Here is a 7333-nt window from a genome sequence, read left to right as displayed (position 1 = left end):
ACTATTTTCCTACACCTCAATTGCTTACCATTATGACATGTCTCCATTCAAGTTGTGTTGATGAAACATGAGCAGTATCAGCCCTTTGGTTTTCAGCTGAAAAGGAGATTTTCAAGCCTGGCACTTAGCAAACACATCTTTTTACCTGTAAAGGAACATATCTAAAACCGAGATCACTGAACAAATTTGTAGTTAAAAATCAACATATCTGACCTTTTTTACTTGTGAAGGCATGTGTTTGATACAGAAATCAGAGTTAGTAACACGAGTTTCTCAAGGCCATCTTCTCTGAAATGACTGTTCAGTCATATAATCATATACTAAATCCTTGTTAACACAAAATGCAGGCAAGAGAGTTCTATTATCTTTAAAGCTTTCAGGTGGGGTGAAAGGATGTTTTACACAGAAGTATCTAGCTCCTTTTTTATTTTGCCAGAGTCTGATTTATACATAAAAGTTACGTCAACTTTGGTACGTCACTCAGGGCTGTGAAAAATTCCAGACAGTGCAATGTTGTCTCAGTTGATGCAGCTAAGTCAACAAAGTAATTCTTTCATCAGCCTTCTCAAAAGGCTGGTAGATTTACTAGTAACAACAGGAAAATTCCCGTCCACCGCTGTAGTGCCTACGCTATAGCAGCATAGCTAAAGTATGTTGTAGTAGCATTTGTAGTATAGATATACCCAAGAAAGTTTGTGGGTATGTTTTGAATCTTTGAATGGTCTTTTTCTTTCCCTCTTTCAGATGCATAGGATTTAATTCACTTCCATTGCTTCATTTTGGAGAATGATGTATTGGCTGCATGGGCACTGATCCCATCCCTCCAGAAGGCCCCAGGTGTGGTACAGTTGATGGAGTTCTGCTACATAGGATGAGGGAAAACAGGATTTGCTGAATACAGAGGCCGAAATGCTCTGCATTCCACAGCTCTCAGGGTACCTATCTACACAGTAGCAAGAGGAGGAATGGTTGGGGTGAAGAGACAGGCTGAAGCCAGTGGATCTATTACTAGCAGAAGAGAGGTTCAGGAGTGACTTCTCTTCTGCTCCACAGCATAGGAAGACTAGTGAGACTTCCCCATCCCAAGATAATCCCTTTTTGGCATCAACACCTGGATTTAGCTCTCTAAAAGAACAGCAGATATTTACATGGTTCTATGTCGCTGTCATACATCTACTACAAAATCAAAGATTAAAAACATAATGATGTGGCTCAGTATTGAATCAAGGAATATGAGACTGCCTCTGACTCTGCTTGTCTGGTCTCAAAATTGATTCCAATCACTCAGGACTTACCCTCCTTCATAGTCTTCCCTGTGTCCTGTGAGCAACCAAAAGACCATAGTTATTGCAGGCTCCTAAACAGTATTAGTACTGTAGCTTATTTTGATTTAAATAATGTATATCAATAACTGAATGATTTAGTTTCTAATGTCAAAACTCTAGTTTGGAAGGCTCTGAGTTTGTAGAATCTGACTTAACATTGGTACTAAATTCCTCTATCTCCACATCAGAGAAATTGCCCCTTCTCTCCCTATCAACTGGTTACAATATTTTATTTAAGCTTACTTCTACAGGTAAAGCATTTTGACTGTTAATCACAGAAAAGGACATATTCCTCCTTTTCTCTTTGGAGGTCAAAGCAGGTTCACAGCAGGCTCTAAAATATTTGCACTGTTTTTGTTTCCACTGAATGCAAGGAAAATAGGGTATTGAGTTCATTAAATAAAATAAAATAAACGCAAAAGTCATTTTCATAACTCAGATGTTCAGATTTCACCGCTCAGAAATAAGGATGTCAAACGTGTCCAGCTTGTACAGCCCTCCTACGCAGCAACCACAAGTCTCAACGATAAGTCACTGAAACCACAGGATTCAGCTTTTTTTGTCCATGACTAGCATTACCAAATGGGTGCTCTTGTTGTAGTGCTGGGTTTGATCGCACAATCATTTTTCCAAAGTTCGCTTAAAATGCTGATCTCTGAAAAAAAAGAAAACCACATCATGCAAAGCAACTATTCAGTATAGCTTTTTAAATTTTTTAAAATGCATGTATACATACACGTCAAAAGGATCAGAGTAGAAGATCTTAACAGAAGCCATTTTCTAGGCATGCCACACAGGATTTGTCATATTTAAGGAGGGTACATTTCAATGTCCTTTCGAATGATACCTTAATTGCCAAAAGCAAAGAAATAGAACTTGACTGCACATAAAATTTGTGCCACTAACTATATTAGTATAGGTAAACAGTAGAATCACTAGTGTGTGAGCAAAGTGATTGGGATAAGGGTGTGTTTTACCTATACAGCATTTCTTATATGGGACATGGAGTAACTCTATTGGTATAAGGCATAACTTTGTCCTCACTAGGGCTTTTGCTAGTGTAACTATATTAGTTAAGTAAATCACACCAGCAAAGTAAACATTCGAGTACAATGGGAAGATAGGTCTCTGAGCTGTCTCTGTCCTCCTCTTCCTTAAAGGTCAAATTTAGCTCCAAACTTAAGTTTATTAAAAAATTAGGGGCCTGCTTCTGCTCTCACTTGCACCAGTTAAAAACCACTGACACTCAATTACTCCTGATTTACCACTGAGAGAAGACAATTGGGCCTGAGATTTTACAAAACCCAGGACAAACAGAAATGCTGCTATGGTTTTTAAAATTCATTTTTTTTAAAAATTCAACTTACAGTATTTACAGTCTAAAGATAACATCACCATTCTAATGCATTAGAAGAAAATGTCTTCACCTAAAACTAAAAGTAACATTCATTAATCAAAAATGCATAGTAGTCCAATATTAAATTAGATGTTTTGAAAGTTTTAATTTTAAATAATCTGTAGTATATTTGTTTAAAAAAACAGATAAAGGGATATCCAATAAATTTGTAACATAACATTATCCCTGCACAGGTATTGGAAAGACCTCACAAACTATTTATTTTAATACCATGCGTATCATTGTGATTTTAGTGCAATACAAGGAATGGCACTAAAGGGCATGCCAGAGTTTTCAATACAGACTATGATCTCCATCCAAAACCCATTAAAGTTAATAGTAAGATTCCCAGATTAGGCTTGCCTATCAGTCTTGAATGTAAAGTTTTGCAGCTTTTTTTGGCTTCTGGTTTTTAAATAAAGAAGTCTTTATTATTATTATTTTTTTTGCAAATGTAGTTTCTCTTGTTTCTTACTGATAGAGAATAAAACAAAGGCAACTCTCTTGTAATCCTGACCTATCCTGCTACCTTTATTTGCCAGATATGCCCGTCCAATAAGAAAAGAACAATTTTTTAACTTTATTTAAACCAGATTTCTTCTTGTATTCTTACTTTACATCACACTGAGTTGTGTTCCAGTATATTATGTCATTACTCTTTACAATATACATTGTACACACCGTGAATGGAGTTTTCATTATGTGTCTGTTATTCTAAGAGAACTCTTAGGTAGCAGAAAATAGTTTGTTGCTCAGTGTAGCTTGAATGATGACAGACCTACCTCATGAGAAGGGCTGAAGCTCTCCAGCACAATGAAAATACCCTAACCACACTAGACCATGAGCAAGCAATACTTTCAATATGGAGGAAGAAGAGGCTCCTCTCAGTCTGTCATTTCACCATCAATCCCAATCCCATTATTTTGGGGCTGGCTGAATTTCAGTTTCCATAATTATATTTTGCTTCCAAAAAATGGAAAGGTTACAATGTTTCTCACTTCCTGTCCTAAAATGTTATGTTACACTTCAGAGGTGACTACACTTTAATGGTGGTTAAGCTTATTAGTACACTACTAAGTGCATGTGATATTTTACAGAAGACAGAGTAAAACTGGGTTTTGGCACTATAATGTTCTGGAATGAGAAAGTTCAAAGATATTACTGATGATGTTGAGAATGCTTCATGAAATAAGCAAATTTCAACAGATGCGTAGAGAGAAAGAGGAAAGGTGCCATCCAGGAAGCACGAGGCTGTTCCAAAACTTCATATTTGTCTATACACAGACAACTCAGGAAAAATTAATCTGAACTGACGTTTTAGTAGTTAAACTGCACTCAGAATTGAAGTGGCCTTAAATCAGTTTAGTTTAACTCCCTGTGAAAGTGGGTTAAACTGAACAACAGGAATTCTTGTTCTGCAAGAACAGTGTCCCCAAATAGAGTTGTTCTGAAATAGCATTATACTTTAAATTCATAACTTTCTTTAACCTGCATTCTCTTTCAAGTGGACAGAAATGCTAACAAGTGGCAGAATATTAGATGCAAACCCAAGTGGTTGAGAAGGACAATGTGAACAGCTAGGAGAAAAAGTGTGAATGCATATTGAGGTGGTGGAAGACAAGATTAAAGATAAATTGTGAGAATTTTGAAGATGCCCATGATATGTAGCTTATCTACCAATGTTTTGTCATGAAAATGCGCTCATGGGAATAGTCTCATTAACTTCTTGTGAATAGATATGCATGTGCATATTGGACCCAAACTTTGATTCATGCTCCGGACTCATTACTAACTGCTGCAGCAACAGTCTTTCTTATTGACAAGAATCTAAATGGAAACAAAATATGAAGTCATACCGCTAAACAGATACATAGTGGGATAATCAAGTTGGGCAAAACCAAACATTCATCACGAAATTGGGAAATGGCTTTGTGGTCATATGACACGCTCAAGTGGTGTGGTCTTAGCAAAGATAAAAAAAAGTTAAAAGGGTTGAGATCTAGGCAAGTTGAGAATTACATAGGCCATGCTGTAGAACAATATTTTTACTTGCATGGGAAGCTATTTTTACATAGGTCATATTACTGTTACTTTTACATTGCCAGTTTTTTGCATTTAAGTTGAATGGCACTATATCTAAAGCCTAACTGCAATAACTTAAATGATGTTCATCAGAATAACATGTTTATTTTCAAATCTGCTAAGAATTAGAATGGTAGGAAATGTTTAGCTCGATGCAAAAGTTCCCACACTTAGCCTTCGTACAAGCTCAGCCTGTGTTCATGAGGCTTGTTAAAACTTTTTTAGGTCCAGAAAGGGCTAAGCTGAAAGCCCACTGAAGTCTATTGGAGTCTTTGCACTGACTTCAATAGGCTTTAGAGACAATGACTTAACTGTCTACGTTGTAATGAAACCTGACTATGAAAGCTGAGTTGGTACAAATCTAAATCTTTTTTAACATCAGGACTTGCAACATGGTTCTGTGTGAATGGTATGACTTACTGATTCAACCCCCATCCCAACAACCTTCCTTCAAGTTTGAATTGCTTCCAGGCATGAGCAGTGTTTCAATATAAGTTCCCACACAGTACAGAATTTTTTCCAAGCTGTTTGGGGAGCTTTTCATACCTAACCCTGGACCATTTAAGTAAATCTTATGGTGGAAGTTGCACTGTATTTTGCCTTGATCCTGGATTGGCCAAGTCCATTAGTAGGGTCATCTGACTTTCAGTTAGTTCTTCAGATGGAGAGGAAGAGGCAATTACATGGAGAAAATGTATTTGTTTCACTGATATTTGAACAGACCAGTAGTATTTTATTCCAGAACACAAACAGATGTGAACACAGGCACACAAACATTGCATTTTTTGTAATTATCCATTAATAGGAAGTACCTTAATATTGTGACTAAAGTTATGCTTATCATAGTTGGCTCAGAGATAAGGTAGATGAAGTAATATCTTTTATTGTATCAACTTCTGTTGTTGAGAGAGACAAGCTTTTCAGCTAACACAGAGCTGTTTAGTCTTCTCTGTATAAACTCAAGAGCTTTTCTCTCTCAACAACAGAAGATGGTCCAATAAAAGATATTGCCTCACCCGCCTTGTCTCTCTAATATCCTGAGACCAACATGGCTACAACTACACTGCACATATAGGGGTTTCAGTTTTATAAAGAGGAATTTTCTGTGATATGAATTTTTGTTTGCCATCAGTCTGAAAAGAGTTGGAAGTTTTTCAAAAGGACATTATTAAGGGCCCAAAAGCAAATTATTCCGCTGCATAGGAAAGATAGAAAGTACGACAAAAGACATTCTTGGTTTAACCAGGAGATCTTGCATGATCTAAAAATCAAAAAGGAGTCTCATAAAAAGTGGAAACTAGGACAAATTATAAAGGATGAATATTAGCAAACAATACATGTATATGCAGGGGCAAGATTAGAAAGGCAAAGGCACAAAACAAGCTCAAACTAGCTAGAGACATAAAGGGTAACAAAAAGACATATTCTCTCTCTCTCTCATATATATATATATATATATATATATATATATATATATATATATGAATGAGAGAGAGAGAGAGAGAGACACACACTAAGGACAGGGTAGGTCCATTGCTCAGTGAAGAGGGAGAAACAACAACAGGAAACTTGGAAATGGCAGAGGTGCTTACTGAATTCTTTGTTTTGGTCTTCACCAAGAAGTCTGATGATGAAGGAATGCCTGACATAGTGAATGCTTGTGGAAATGGTGTAGGTTTAGAAGATAAAATAAAAAAACCAAGTTAAAAATTACTTAGAAAAGTTAGATGTCTGCAAGTTACCAGGGCCTGATTAAATGCATCCTAGAATACTTAAGAAGCTGATACCTCCTCTATCTGAGCCTTTAGTTGTCATCTTTGAAAAACCATGGAAGTCAGGAGAGATTCCAGGAGACTGGAAAAGGACAAATATAGTGCCCATCTATAAAAAGGGAAACAAGAACAACCCAGGAAACTGGGTAAGGGACCAGTCAGTTTAACTTCTGTGCCAGAAAGATAATAGAGCAAGTAATTAAGGAATTAATCTGCAAACATCTGGAGGATAATAAGGTGATAGGTAACAGCCAACACGGATTTGTAATGAACAAATTACGTCAGACCAATCTGATAGCTTCCTTTGATAGGATAACAAGTCTTGTGGATAAGGGAGAAGCACCTAGACTTTAGTAAGGCATTTGATATGGTCTCTCATGATCTTCTTATCCATAAACCAGGCAAATACAACTTAGTTGAGTGCATAAGTGGCTGGATAACCATTCTCAGAGAGTAGTTATTCATGATTCACAATCATGCTGGAAGAGCATAACAAGTGGGGTTCTGCAGGGGTCTGTTTTGAGACCGGTTCTGTTCAATATCTTCAGTAACGATTTAGATATTGGCATAGAAAGTACGCTTATTAAGTTTGAAGAGGATACCAAGCTGGGAAGGGCTGCAACTGCTTTGGAGGATAGGATCATAATTCAAAATGATCTGGACAAACTGGAGAAATGGTCTGAGAAGTTTAATAAGGACGAATGCAAAGTGCTCCACTTAGGAAGGAACAATCAGTTTCACACACACAGAATGGGAAG

The 7333-nt window shown here is 36.8% G+C and overlaps 1 long non-coding RNA gene across 2 annotated transcripts in view; it reads right to left on the bottom strand.

Moving 5' to 3' along the window:
- Positions 1-409: 409 nt before the first annotated feature.
- LOC112546211 (uncharacterized) overlaps positions 410-7333 on the bottom strand; it is a 98459-nt gene continuing 91535 nt past the window's right edge. For both annotated transcript variants that reach the window (XR_012904103.1, XR_003089851.2), the window contains one exon: positions 410-1980. This is a non-coding gene — a long non-coding RNA (uncharacterized LOC112546211). The remainder of the gene's footprint in view (positions 1981-7333) is intronic.

Source organism: Pelodiscus sinensis, chromosome 5, assembly GCF_049634645.1.
Source record: "Pelodiscus sinensis isolate JC-2024 chromosome 5, ASM4963464v1, whole genome shotgun sequence".
NCBI classification, from domain to species: domain Eukaryota; kingdom Metazoa; phylum Chordata; order Testudines; family Trionychidae; genus Pelodiscus; species Pelodiscus sinensis.
Note: the sequence above shows the minus strand (reverse complement) of the source record. Positions and strands in the feature narration are given on the sequence as shown.